The sequence below is a fragment of the Phacochoerus africanus genome, chromosome 13 (assembly GCF_016906955.1).
Source record: "Phacochoerus africanus isolate WHEZ1 chromosome 13, ROS_Pafr_v1, whole genome shotgun sequence".
NCBI lineage: Eukaryota > Metazoa > Chordata > Mammalia > Artiodactyla > Suidae > Phacochoerus > Phacochoerus africanus.
The window spans coordinates 66,146,258-66,161,373 of NC_062556.1; the positions used below are offsets into that span (position 1 = coordinate 66,146,258).

Genomic DNA, 15,116 nt, shown 5'->3' on the forward strand with positions numbered 1-15,116 from the left:
TTTTGCAGCAGCTTAGCAATCGATGTTAGAGCCCGTTTTCTTATTTATGGTGACTATCGGGAGGTTTGCCCTCCAGTTTTTTCCTCTCAGGCGTATATAAATGTTTTACAGATCCATATTTAAATTAAAAATACATGCTGGTGTATTTTGGGTCAGCCATGACATTCATGTACCGAGGAGTTTTAAATCAAAGTCTGGCTTGTGACAACTGAAGATAAATATTTGATTAAAGTTTGATCTTCTGGAGGTTATATAAAGGTGGAGAGATTGAATGTGTCACTTTTATGTGCCAGTTACTCTAATTCACCTCTTGAAGAATTGTCTACTCTTGTGGCTTTCTTTCTTGACCAAGGGCTTCCTAAAATACGTCTTAATACTTAGTTTTTCATCCTCATTGACCATTTGTCATGGAGAACAGAAATCATTGCGTGCATGCTCCGTACTCCTTGAGAACCTGTCATGTGCAAGTTACCACATCGCACATCAGAGAAGCAGTGAATGTGATTCAAGGTGGTATCTGACCAGCTCACTGCCGGGGAGGGAAGAGACAGCAAAGGGCTACAATGCGACACTGGGACATGTGCCTCAGGGAAGAGTAGGAATTGACTTCTATGGGTTTCCTTAGAATGGAGAACTGGCTTCCAGCTGATTGTTTCTAGGAACGTTTTGGGAGGTGATGGCACCTCTGTTGTCTTCTGAGTTGGGTGGAATCTGGACTTGAAGAAATGGGAGAATTAGAATGAAAGATCGAATCAAAAGAAATGGGAGTACCTGTAATTCTTTGAGGTTGATTCTGCTCCAGCGTCATGGAGTCTATCAATCGCTGATTGTTTCAGACAGTTGTAATGTCATTGTGATATTGTTTAAAATGGATACTGGTAGGATACATAGTTAAAAAAAGAGAGAGAGAACTTAAATTTTACATCTCTGCAAAACTTCATATGAATAAGCTTGTCTTAAAAAAAAAAAAAAGGTGTTGATCCATGGCTCTTGATATATGATTTGGGAAATCATACAGCTATGAGTTTACAAAATAGTGACCTTAGCCTATCCTTGGGTATTGAAGGAACTGAGTATGTTTTTTGGGACATTTTCAACATAAAGTAAAAGCATTATGTCTTACAAGACTTATAAGTGAAACTCGAAATATAAGATTTCAAATCATATATGAAAGGGAAAATTTGTTTATATACTAAAAGTAGAAGAACACATTTATAGCTCAATAGAATTATTTTAAGAATTAAAATTTGAAAAATTACATATATTTACCTCATTAACTACCCCATCTTACTCCTTTCTGATCACACAAAGTTTATTAGATTAGACTTTAAACTTACAAGTCATTTTCTCTATCTACATAGAGATCAATAGATAGATAAATTGCAATTCGTACAAACTATAATAGCATAAGCACATTTTTATATTAGTATTTATTTTGCTTTTAGTCAAAAAAGTACACAAAGTGTGTATTCACTTCTGTGATTATCACCAGTGAAAGCATTCGCTGTAAAGAGCAGAGTAGATTAAAAACTAGATCCTATGAACTTTAAGATATGGCAACAGATCAGAGATGAGAAATTCATTTTCCAGCTCATCGCCAGTCCCTTTGTTGTATTAATCCAGACCTTCTCTGGTTGCATATTTACTGTTGAACCAAAATTTTAGCCAGTTTCCTAAAACTTTTAATTCCTTGAACTAGTTGGGGGACTACGCCTGACCCGTTAAGGCTCAGGATTCGTCGAATATCAATAGCACAACAACTCCCAGATCCTTCTAAGTCCTTACCTCACTGTGGATTCACCAAGACCACAACTGTTTGAGGGTTCCAACCCTTGGAAAAAGAGTTTACAACAGTTAGGTTTAGTATAAAAGTATAGAGCAAACTACTGTTCCAAAAGGCGCTTTAAAAATCATTTTCAGAAGTGTCTCGTGGAACCATTTTTCAAGTGTGGAAGCTTAGTTGTATATGCCCTCAAGTGTTTAGTTCCTTTTTAGAATGGTGAATTTTCGGGTTATTTCATTTTGGGGTGGGACGTTACATGTTGGCAACACCGTCAGACTGCAAAGAATGGGGAAGAGCCCACAGGCATGGGAGTGAGATGGACCCAAGTCTAAATACCTGCTCAACCACCTTCCCAGCCTTGGGTGAGTCATTTATCCCTTCTTAGCCCTTGTCATCTCATTGGTAAAATGAGGCTACTCACCAGGAAAACTGCCTAATTATGCGCCACACCCAGCACCTTGCGGGCTCGTTCACCTTGCGAGGTGGGTGTAAGGTGTACAGGTCCTTACAACAGGGACTGGCAAATAAAAGAGACACTCAAAAACAGCAGCTAAAATGAAAACCTATGATGGTGATAATAATGAAGCTATTTCATTTTATTGCCCATATTAAAAAAGACAGGGCCGCTCTGTGGAACAAGCCTGTAACAGAGGGACAAGGGCTTTGAAGTCAGGACAGGCTGGGGCTTGAAGGAACCTTGGCAGGAACACGGCTGTATCATTTGAGACAAGCTATTTTACCTCTTGACTTCAGGTTCCTCTTACTTAAAATTAATACAATGATTCTCTTGCGGCACAGTCAGTTAAGGATCTGGCGTTATCGCTGCTGTGGCGCAGGTTCAGTCCCTGGCCCGGGGAACTTCCACATGCCATGAGTGTGACCCCAATTTTCTTTTAATTGAAAGCATTTATATAATAATTCCTACCTCATAAGGTTACTGCAAAGACTAACTGGCCTAAGCTATGCCAGACACCCAGCACAGGGATGGACATGATGGGACATGGCAATGTCAGTTTCTTTCCCTTCACAGTAAAGTGTCAGAACATCCACACTGGTTTTGATGACCAGCTTTACAAGCAGGATGTGGCCAACTCTTTAAGCATCCGATGCTTCATGTGTCCAGACTCTTAAGAATCTGCTGTAATAATACCTCAGTGACACAGAGTAATCATGACGTTAAAAGAAACCAAGTTTGAGGCAGACCTCATTTTTGTTGTTGTTTATTACAGGATATTTTCTGCAAAACACTGTAGGGTTTTTTTATTCATATACATAGGTAACAGGGGTCTGTGCTGGCCATAGAGACAAGTCAGTTTGTGAGCCTGACATGCGCCTTTTAAAACTTTTGTTCTGAGTTATTTGTATATGTAACCAAACTTCCATAAATACATACTAAACAAATTTGTGGGTGTTTGGAAAAGAGATTCTCTGAGATCTTTGGAAAGAGAGCTGTACATATATGAATGCTTTTATAAAAGATGTTTTGGAAAATATAGCAGAAGAGTTCCCATCGTGGCTGGGAGGTAACAAACCCAACTCGTATCCATGAGGATGCAGGTTCGATCCCTGGCCTCGCTCAGTGGGTTAAGGATCCGGTGTTGCCTTGAGCTGTGATGTAGGTCACAGATGCAGCTCAGATCTGGCATTGCTGTGGCTGTGGTGTAGGCCGGCAGCTGTAGCTCTGATTCGACCCCTAGCCTGGGAATCTCCATGTGCTGTGGATGCAGCCCTAAAAAGACCAAAAAGAAAAAGGAAATACAGCAGAGTTCTCACAGTGACATTTGTACTTTGTCACAGTAGCTGCCTTTTATGTGAACCCACTGAACATGCAAGTGCTTGTAATTTTTTTTTTTAAGTTCGAGTATTATCATGAACAGTGGAATTGGTTAAATCTTTTCCGGAGGTCCAGAACATTCCGAAACACTGTGTTCCACAAGTTAGGTTAATTTGACAAAATGCAGATTTACTTCATGAGCAACTAACTTCCATGTAGAAAAGGCCTTGACCAAGTTAGCCCCATCTCGACACCCTCAGAATCCATGAAGCAGTTTCATGGATGTTGGAGAAGTTTCTGTTCAGGTTCCACTCCAGCCGCCTTGCCTCTCTGTTGTCCCCTGAAGGTGTCAAGCAGGCTTCCACCAGAGGGTGTTTGCACTTGCTTTTTGCTCTGTCTGGAATCTTCTTGTCTCATAGCTGGTTCCCTCATTCCCTTCAGGCTTCTGATGGAAAATGCCAATGGTTGAGCCTTGCTGTCAACCTCATTTCAAATAGTAATTGCCTCTTTGCTGGGATCCCATTTCCCCATCATCTTGCCTTACTGTTCTCCCTGGTGTGTATCACCATCTGATAAGCTTTATACTCATTGGTTTGTCTGTTACTTGTTTCCCGCCTCCACTCTACTAGACCATAAGCTCCATGTAGCTAGAGATTGTGTCCTTTTTTTTTATTATTATTATTACTATTATATCTCCAGAGCCTAGAAAAGTGTAGATGCTCACTACGTCTTTGCTGAATGGCAGAGCAGGTTCAGCAGGAAAGTTCTCAAGCCTGTCAAATGGGGGTGCCATATGTGGTTGCACAGGGATGCACAAAAGGGGTGTGTTTCTATGTGATGGGCACGCAGAATGGTGCAGTGCACAACCTGTGCAGCCATGTGCTATGGCCCGGTTCTCAGTATCCCAACAGATTTCAAAATCAGGGTGCTCTGTGCAAGAACTGGAGACACAGGTGACTCTGGAAGTATAATACAACATTGAAAACTTGAAAGTACAGTATTTTATTTTCTCTGAAGCTGCATATGATGCAGAACCTGTTTTTGATTGTTACTTTCCCATTCTTTCTAAATTTCAAAGATGCAAAGAGGTAGATCCTGCTCATTTACCTATGGGATGCTGGCTGATGACAAGTCAGATTTCAGTCTCAACGTTTATGGATGAAAACTTCAAAATCAGAAATGGTAGATATGTGACCATTTGGGGCAGTTTTTTAAAACATGCCAAAAAAGATATCAGAATATGTCATTGGCCTTGACCTTAGCTTCATATTTTTAAATTGCCACTGGGTTTTAAATAGAGGCTAATTCTTTGCAGAAATTGCTTAAGTGTTGTCTAAGTTCTATGTCTAATCTTGGCCCAATTTAGAAATACAGTCTCAGGAATTATTTTGTTATCAATAGAAACGATGGTAGTTCTGTAGAGCCTACTACGTGCCAGGCATTTCTCTATTCCTTCCAGCAACTCTAAAGGGTAAACATCATTCCATTAACCATTATAGATGTGGATACAGATGCAAAAACATAGGTGACTCTCATGCAACTTATAAACAGGGGAGAAGGGACCTGATCCCCAGTAAGTGTGACTCCAAAGCTGGCACCACCCCATCCCTCCTTCTGACTCCTCTTACAGAATGATCATCAATATAATTAATTCTAAAACTCCTAATAGCTTAGGAATATTTATGTTTAACGAGTTTAGCATATCGAAGTGTAAAAAAAAAAAAAATCCAAAATAGAAGCCCCCAGGGATAAACCTCTTTCAGTACTTGAAAAATAAATATTTTTTTAAAAGCTAGTGAAACTGAAGGAGAATATAAAGCACATGTGATATTTACTTTTGTTTGTAAATACAAACAATAGATAGTTGCTTACTAGCGTCGGTAACAAAAATGGTTTTGGTCTAAGGTGTGTGTGTGTGTGTGTGCGTGTGTGTGTGTGTTTTCCCAACCATATGATTCTGAAAGGTGTGATTTCAGATGCTCTGATGTGATAACGTGCAGGACAGCTTCACACCATAAGGATTCTTAGACTCACCAGTTATACTTCCTGCAAGAAAGATCCACCTCCCTTCTTCCCTCCTTTGTAAATCAGCGCCTTCCCCTTTGTGCCCTCCCCTCTACACCCTTCAGCCCTCCATGGAACAGTCCACTCCTCTAGTGTGTGTCTCAGCACAAGCCTGTAAGCTCCCCCAAGGCAGGACTGCGTCTTATGCATCTTTGTGCCATGGCACCTAGTGTGGCATCTGGCACAGAGCAGAAAGGCCACAATAACCCTTCCAAGAATGCATAACCTACCAGAGAATCCCCACAGCTTTTCAAAGGGGGCGTATTGATGATCATCCGTGAACTTCAGACCCCAGGTGCTCTGGGTGACTCTTCCCCACTTTCCTTCAAGGTTTCGTTTTGCAAACCTGGTCAGACCCTCTTTGCAATTCTCTCCTGTTCCCTCCCCGCTCCCCCATCCCGCCTCCCCCCGACCGTGGAAGGCTCCTAGTTTTCATACCACTTTGACCTTCCTTCCTATTTCAGCTCTAATGCTGCCTCTTCCTCCCCTTGCTCCCTAATGTGGATACTCCCCCCGTGGGGGTCTCTCCCAGGTCAAGTTCAGGGCTCACTTCAGAGAGTGTACCTGCACTCAGTCAGTCCCACCTCTGTGCTGATCAAGCCCAGGCCTGGGTGGGTGCTCTTTCCTTGCCAGCTCTGTGCCTCCAGATGCCTGGTCCATTGTCACCTGCCATTCGACAGCTCTAAATCCAAATTCTTCCTCCTGTGTCCCTGCCCCAAGCCGATGCCCCACTCCGTCCCTGTGCCTTGTTCCCCAGGCACAAAACCTTAGCTCGATTCTGACCACCAGGCCAAGCGCTCTTAGTGTTTCTGTTTGTTTTACTTCTTGTTCTGGTCGTAGGGTAGTATACATCTTTAAGAATTAATCAACACTATCGAATCTTTACCCAGAAAACTGGTCGTAGCTACAGACCATTGCAAACAACCTCAAGATCCCAAAGGTTCCATGTTGGCCTCTAAAAACTCTCTAAGGACTGTGAGTTAAGGGACTGTCTTCTTGGAGACGCCTGACACACTAAAGTGGGCACAAGACGACCAGATGCTCATTAAAGGTACTTTTTTTTTTCTTTTGGTCTTTTTTTGCTATTTCTTGGGCTACTCCCGCGGCATATGGAGGTTCCCAGGCTAGGGGTTGAATCGGAGCTGTAGCCACCGGCCTACGCCAGAGCCACAGCAACGCGGGATCCGAGCCGCGTCTGCAACCTACACCACAGCTCACGGCAACGCCGGATCGTCAACCCACCGGGCAAGGGCAGGGACCAAACCCGCAAGCTCATGGTTCCTAGTCGGGTTCGTTAACCACTGCGCCACGACGGGAACTCCAAAGGTACTTTTTGATTATTTCCCAAATTTGCCTAGAGCCCGGCTTAGCACCGAATTCTTCCTAAAACTCAAGATCTTCTCTGCTAAGGAAGGATATACTTTCAGCTTCCACGCCCAGAGGAGGCCATTACTCCCTCAGAGCAGGTGGAGTGGTTTCAGTGCCTTTCGTGAGCGAAGGAATGAGAGTTCTCAGGCACTGCAGCGTCTGCCTTAAGGTCTTACTTGGGGATCATCCCACGCAGCCCTGACGGGCGTTGTCGCTTTCCTGGGGCCACACCTTCCAGCCGTGTGACATCCACATCCTAACACGGTTTCAAAGGAAGCGTTAGGCAAAATAACCCCTGCGTGAGTTTCCTAGGGCTGTTGGAACAAATCACCACAGACTGGGGAGCTTAACAGCACAGCAATTCATCTTCTCCCCGAACCGGGGGCGGGAAGGTCCCCCTGTGTTCTCAGGGCGGCGCTTCTACCAGCTTCGACAGGAGGGGCCTTCCTTGCTGCTTCCAGTTTCTGACAGCTGCTGAGTTCCTTGTCTCATGGCAGCACTGCTCTGACCTCCACCCCTGGCTCCAGAGGTCTGTCTTCCTGCATCTCTCTTGCATCGTCTCCCCTAAGTCTGGGTCCAAATGTGTCCTTCTCACACCACCTGGATTAGGTTAGGGCCTCCCTTCTCCAGGGTGACCTCGTCCAACTACCTACTCTTCGGTGACCCTATTTTCAAATCAAGTCACATTCTGAGGGGCAGGAGCTTAAGATTTCAGTCTGTCTCTTGGTGGCGTCAGGGAGAGGGACAAGGCCATTCAACCCATAACAGTAACATGGAAACGTCAGAAATCCAGCACTGTGCTGTAATTCAGTGAGCCCGAAGTGGCTGTGAGAGTCCATCTTTGCTCACTGCCCTGCATAGCCATCCCTGGAGTAGGCAAAAGAGAGGAAGCTTGAAAGACTCCAGTCTGGGAGTTCCTGTTGTGGCTCAGTGGGTTATGAACCCATCTAGTTCATAAGGATTAAGGATCCAGCATTGCCCTGAGCTGTGGTGTAGGTTGCAGATGCGGCTCGGATCTCGTGTTGCTGTGGCTGTGGTGTAGGCCAGGAGCTGTAGCTCCGATTAGACCGCTAGCCTGGGAACCTCCTATGCTGTGGGTGTGGCCCTAAAAAGCAAAGCAAAGCAAAGCAAAACAAACAATAACAACAAACCCACAAAAAACTCATCTTTGATACTAAGTAAAAGAAGAAAGCATGGGAGTTCCCGTCGTGGCGCAGTGGTTAACGAATCTGACTAGGAACTATGAGGTTGCGGGTTCGATCCCTGCCCTTGCTCAGTGGGTTAACGATCCGGCGTTGCCGTGAGCTGTGGTGTAGATTGCAGACTCGGCTCAGATCCTGCGTTGCTGTGGCTCTGACGTAGGCTGGCAGCTACAGCTCCGATTGGACCCCTAGCCAGGGAACCTCCATATGCCGCGGAAGCAGCCCAAGAAATGGCAAAAAAAAAAAAAAGACAAAAAAAAGAAGAAAGCATGATAAACTGTCATTCTATGATTATAATCTTCTGTGTTTGAAACATGAAGAATAAAAATAATTCACAGAGAAAAAGTGCAAAACTTACTTCTACCCCTCCCCCCCAAAAACTAATGGAGTAAAATATCAATTTTCACCTTAATTATATTCTTTAGCAACTACGTTTATTTATTATTCACTTTGCCATGGGCAGCGAAGTTCACTTCTGCTAGTCTGTAGAGCAGTTCTTTGGAAACCATTTCTCACCAAAGCTTTAGGGGAAAGATACATTTATCATGATGAACTTTTTCGTTAATACTTCTTTTTTCTCACTGTGGAAATGGCATGTTCTCAGTACCTTTCTTTACCCCAGACTTTTGTTTTTATGTTGAATGTTTTACATGCAATGATAAACTAGGAAGCAAAGATTTTAAGAGCGAGCTCTGGCCTGAGACTCTGAATCTGCGCCCTGGCATTCCTGTACAGAATCTCCATATTCCTTCATTTGTTTGTTCATTCATTCATTCCTTCCCTCCTTAACTACATAAGAGGTACAAACTCAAAATCTGCAAAGAACCAGCAAGCGCCATGCATGAGTGGCTCAGCACTCACTCGGGAGACCCAAGGCTCCCTAGGGACTGCAGGAAAGTAGCTGAAGAACCCCTCTAAAGGTGGCAGCTGCCACCCCGCCACAAACGGCTGTCATCTATTTTGTGAGAATTCTGGGGCTTTTTAAAAAAAGAACCAGAGATAACAAGTTTTGATGTGAAGTTTCTCAATTTCTAAATCTTGACAACCAACGGAAATACCTTTACACGCCGAAGTTCAAATAAAACGCATCTACAGGATGGATTCAGCCTGAAAACTGCCACGTTTAACCTCTGAAATAAACAAATAGTGAGCGTGTGACAGGCACCACTAAACACTGGGACTAGAACTTCATAGACGGCTCCTTCCGTCAGGAGGGCTGAGGAGCACAGAGAGAATTTATAAACTGCCCTTCCTCATCCTTGAAAGGCTTTATTCACGCCGCTTTGGTGGTTCACTCTTCGGTTTTCTCCTTACCTCACTGGCCACGTCTTCCGTCTCCCTTCCCGAATCTTCCTCCTCCTCCTGACCTCTAAATGCTGGCATCTCTCCTGTCATAAGACATGCCACTCTCTTGCTCAACACCTTCCAAAAGCTGTCCATGTCATTTATGAAACCCGGAGTCTGTAAGGCCCCCTGGAGCACCTCAGGGCCTTTGCATTGGCTGTCCGCTCCCCCTGGAATGCTCTCTCCCCAGGTAACTGCAAGCCTCCATTCTTCACTTTGGTCTGGACTTTGCTTAAATATCGCACCTCTGCCCACAAAAGCAACCTCAGAACTTATCCTTAAGGGATGCTCTCTGCCCATGTAGCTCTCCCGTGTCTGTTTTCAGTGCGTAAGGCAGGGATCTCATCGCTCGACTCCGGTGCCTGGTGGCTGCTGGCTGCTCAGTCATATTTACAAGTGAATAAAAATACCCTTAAATCCTACACTTTAAATATCACTGTTTTAAAGAACGTCAAATCACTTTCTTGGCTACCTTATTGCTCATTATTTCTGTTCATCTATGGACAGAAGAAACTCTCAAATTTAAAGACTTTGTACCAATAAGTTCTTTGGTTCCCAACCCCAAAGGAGTTTCTGGGTCATGGTCATGTAGAGACTTGCCCACCAGTATCAGTAAGAGCTATTAAAATTCCTGGAGTGGCTTCCTGGGCCACCGTGGGCAACTCGGCACTTCCCAAAAGCCTGGCCGTGGACTGGTGCTTGTATTGGACAACATTTTCATTAGTCTGCCATAAACTTAGGACATTGAAATGCATTTGTGTTTCTTGGTTTGGGTTTGCTTTTACCGTGACGAGAGCACAGCATGAGATCTACCCTCTTAACAAATGTTTCCCTGCACAGCCCAGTGTTGCTGTCTGCAGGTGCAGCGTTATACAGCGGAGTTCTGGACTTACTCATCCTGTATAACTGAAACCGGATGAAATACATGTTTTCATGAGGGTAGATTCTTTAAATGTGAAGCTCGCTTTTTAATTCTGCGATTGTTTGCTTCTTGGTTTTTTCTGATTATTGGAGTATCACTTTCCTTTCTAAAATGATTGTCTTAATAGACATCTTGTTCTAAAACGTCCTTTTGACACTTAAATAACAATCATTTTGCTTTTTGTTCTTTTTTCTTTAATGTCATTATCAGCAAAAAACAAAAGCGGGCAACTCTCTATCCGTTTCCCACTCTTCTTATGAAATATTACTGCTCCATGAAATTCATAAAAATCTGTATTTTCATAAAATCCATAATAATCCATATTGAATTGATAAACATAATAGTAATCCATATTATTTCAAATATTATACTGCTCCATGAAATTCATAAAAATCCATATTGAAATCATAGAAATCCATAATAGTGGTCTGAAATTCCCACTATTAGACTCACTCCTTGGATCATACACACAGGAAAGCCTTTGTCATGGGAAAGTCACTGTTGAGTCCACATGTAACCAGAGAAGACCCTAGAAGCTCCTGGAATTTTTTTCTGTTAGCAAATGAGGATAGCTTAATCCATCGAATAAACTAATTTTCATTTGGTGAGGGAGAGACACTTTGAGACCTAGAACATATTTTTTTTTCTCTGTACAGCAGCAAGTCCCCAAGAAGCCAAAGACAGCTGGCTTTCAGTGTCAAGTTCAAAACCATGGCAAGGCTCACCCCTGGGGCTGGGGGGACCAGGGTTTTTCTAGGGGAGCTTCACCAATAATGAGCTTGTTTTACAATTTTCCCATGAACTGACCTGCTAATACTAAATAGCATATTCTTTCCACTTGGTTTGATTCAATTTCCTCTGCCTCAAAGAAAAATAGTCTGGTGTGTATAATTCTTTGTCAGCACTGTTATGACCAAGAAGGATAAAACTGATAGTCAGTGGACAGATCCGCCCTGACACGGACCCTTGGGATTGAGGGAGTGAGTGGATGCTGATATATTTATTTGTGACCAACCTTACCTAGCCATCCTGCCTGACCAGCCAGCATTTTGCAGATCTGACTGATGAGACCATTTTCTTAGGACTGAGGTCATGTATCCGTAATGATTATTAAGCGCTGTAGATGATGAGATACACTGCTGGGAGAAAGAGGAAATGAAAATGACTCAGAAACGTTAACCTGGTTAAAGCCAAACAAAACAACTAGATTCAACTTTGGCATATTTATATATATTTCACAGAAGAGTAGTATCGTCTTACTGGTGAATTTGTATCGTTTAAAAATCACCGCTTATAATCTTTGATTGAATATGATATGGACACTAAGGTATGTTGGGAATCAATCTTAATAAAAAAAACTTATTTGTTGAAAGGTGGAATACAGTTTATATAGGTTTTTAAAAAATGCCCATCTGGTCCACATCTCAAATCTCATTCGGAAGAATAGTTCAAGTCCTCCCAGCCCCTAGTAAAATCATTAAGAAAGACACTGAAGATATCATTTCCACACCTGCTATGAAACTAAGCACTGACCCAGATGCTCAGGAGCTAAAATTAATCAGCAGCAACCTCATTTGAGTAGTTCAATTCACAGTGCGTCTCTTCCATTCCCATTGGGAACCCAGTTGTTAACAGAAACCATGATATCTGGAAAATATTGGGATAGCAGAATTATTAATAAAAGGATTCTAGTAGATCCAGACGTTCTGAGTGGTATCTAAAGCTGAGGCAAAAGAAATTTCATTTCCTAGAGAACTTCAATATCTTTATCCATTTATTTATTCTACAATAGTCACTGAGCCACCCCTCTGTGCCAAGGACTATGTTTGTTACCTAAAAAAGACACAGGAACCCTGTTCTCATGGAACTCACAGTCAAGTGAAGGAAACAACAAGAGAAAAGTAAACAAGCTGATCAAATAATCACAATTTATCATGACTGTGATCACTCATGAAATACCAAGTGCCCACCGAGGGCAGGCGTTGGGCCAGGCCCTGGCAGTACAGCAGGGTATAAAAGCAGACAGCTTTCTTGACCCCATGGGATCCTCAGTCTTAATGGGAGTGACAGAAAACAAATGGGTAGAAACATTCACCCCCTCCCCCAGACAAAATTAGCTATTTGCAGTTGTGAGGAGTGCTGAAAAGGAAATAAACAAAGTATGTGGATCGAAAATGATGTGACTGAGGGAGAATTTAACCAGAAAAGATGGACCTGGGATGCTTTACCCAAGGAAGTGCTTTCTGAGCAGAGACTTGAAGGATGAGTAGGAGGCAGCCATGTGAAACAAAGCCGTGTGTTTCCCTGGCCCCAGGGAAAACTCTAGAGCCTGGAGATGAAAGCCCAAGGCCAACTTCTGGAAACAAGGGGTCAGGGTGGCTGGAGCATGACCAGTTGGTCCAGGGGAGAGGTTCCTGAGACAAGGAGTAAGAGAGAAAATATAGGAGTTGGAATTTTATGTTCAGTACTAAGATTTGATCGAGAGGATATATTGCCTTGTGAGAAGGCCCTTTGCCTAGAAAAGGAGTTGAAGGAGGAGGCTGGGCCAGGAAGTCAGTTCGGAAAGCTTGGCATCCTCCAGATCACTGCCAATCCCCCCTGGGCGGGTGGCAGCGGCAGAAACAGAGAAGAGTGTGTAGATTTCTAATATATTTCGGAGGTAGATATTACTAGAGAAGATGCGTCATGAGAGGTTCTTCAAAGGGTCAATTAATATGCATCCTAGTCTCATTTGTGCCATGCCTAAATGGCACCTGGAACCAATTGTTTGGAGAGGGAACTTCCCCTTTCCTCTTGAGAGGAATTCCTACGTAGAATGTTTAGTTCTCTTATAATTCTGTTCTTAGGGTGTTCCTGTTGTGGCGCAGCAGGTTATGAACCCAACTAATATCCACGGCGATGCAGGTTTGATCCCTGGTCTTGCTCAGTGGATCCAGTGTTGCCATGAGCTGTGGTGTAGGTTGCAGACACGGCTTGGATATGGCATTGCTGTGGCTGTGGTGTAGGCCAGCAGCTGCAGCTCCAATTCGACCCCTATCCTGAGAACTTCCATATGCCACAGGTGTGGCCCAGCTCTTATAAAAAAAAAAAAAAAGGCATTTAGGGCTCTGAACCTACTGAGTAAAATAGCTTTGGCTATATCTCATAGGTTTTTGTTTAATAATATTCTCACATTTCTGATTTTCTAGTTTGCTTAACTCATTATTTATGACTATTTCTTAAATGTCCAAGTAATTTAGGGTGTTTTTTCCCTTTAAAGTTCTGATATTAAGTTCTAGTAATATTTTACTGTTAAGATAATGAAGTTGTGCAATTTTTACTTCCAAAATGCATTGAAATATCTTTTGGTCCAGATCATGATTTGTAAATAGCACATGATGCTTGGGAATATTTGCATTTCCTGTTCTTAGGTGCAAAGTTATATCTGCATAGATATTTATACAAACGTTAAATAATGTATGTGCTTTATGTCCTTAATTGCTTATTTTTGTCTCCTTGACCTACCAGAGTTATAAGGCATAACATTTTAATACAAGTCATGTGATTCCTTGTATTTCTAGCAACTTTTGCTTTTCATGGACTGACATTATGTTACTGTGTGCCTAGTGTTTCTTGACTCATGGCTTTTTTTGTCATTCTACTTGTATCAATATGCAGTTACCTTCTGCCCAATTTATTCTTTAATATAAATGTAGCACCCCTGCTTTTTTCTTCATGCTTTCTAAATAGATCTGGTGATTCTTATATTTTCAACTTTATGATATCTTTTATCTCATGTAGCATCATTTCTTTAAATTTGAGTGAAGTTTGAAATCTTATGTCTTTGATATTTACAAAGCCTATGAACCATCTAAGGAACCCCTTCGTCCTTATTTTGAAACTTGGATCAGAATCCACAGTACCCTCCTTATAGACTTTGTCAGATGGTAGAAATGTACCAAAAGATAGAACTCATTTGTCTGGTGTTCCAGGTGGACCAGAAAACAGGAAAGAACAGAACTTCTGGCTGTATTTATCTAACATAGTCTTGTGAGTTGCTGTCTGACATCTCCTAAGATCGGGTTTGATGAAGGCAGAGAGATCAAGCGTCACCCTTGACCTCTATCATTTACACCTGCTAGCAAGGCCACAGCACCGTACAGAAGAAACTTCTTTCAGAAGATGAAAGACTTTAATCTCCCTAACCTTACACTTGTGTAGCTAGACTCCTGCAGTATCTGTCTCCCTTTTGTCTCTAACTTCTTCCACTGCCTCCAAAATCCCTTGCCCATCAATCAATGACTCTGTTCAATATTGTGCCAAGTCTCAGTTCATGCTCTGAGGGATATAATAAAAATTATTGAGACAAAAAGCCATACAAACTTAATCATTAAGGACCAAATCATTTGGTACTAATTATTAGGGGAAGAGACTTTTTTCAGAAAAAAAGAGGTATTGGCTGTTATAGGTGGCCAAAACATGGCACAGAAGATGGCTTTGTATGCTAGGCAGAATTAACTCAAAGGAATGCCCCATCTTCATGTTGTGTGCCCTGTATTCATGGCTCCCAAATGCTTTTCCCTTGGGGATTTTTGGAGGCACCTGTTCGGTAGGTCTGGGTATGGATCCCAAGAATCTCTATTTTCAGAAGCTCTCCTGTGATTCACATTCGTGGCCAAA

At 42.6% G+C, this 15,116-nt stretch overlaps 1 protein-coding gene across 8 annotated transcripts in view; it reads left to right on the forward strand.

Annotated features, from left to right (window-relative positions):
• The window catches only part of MBNL2 (muscleblind like splicing regulator 2), a 159,340-nt gene that overhangs the window by 53,124 nt on the left and 91,100 nt on the right, over window positions 1-15,116 (forward strand). The gene's annotated exons all lie outside the window — the stretch shown is intronic.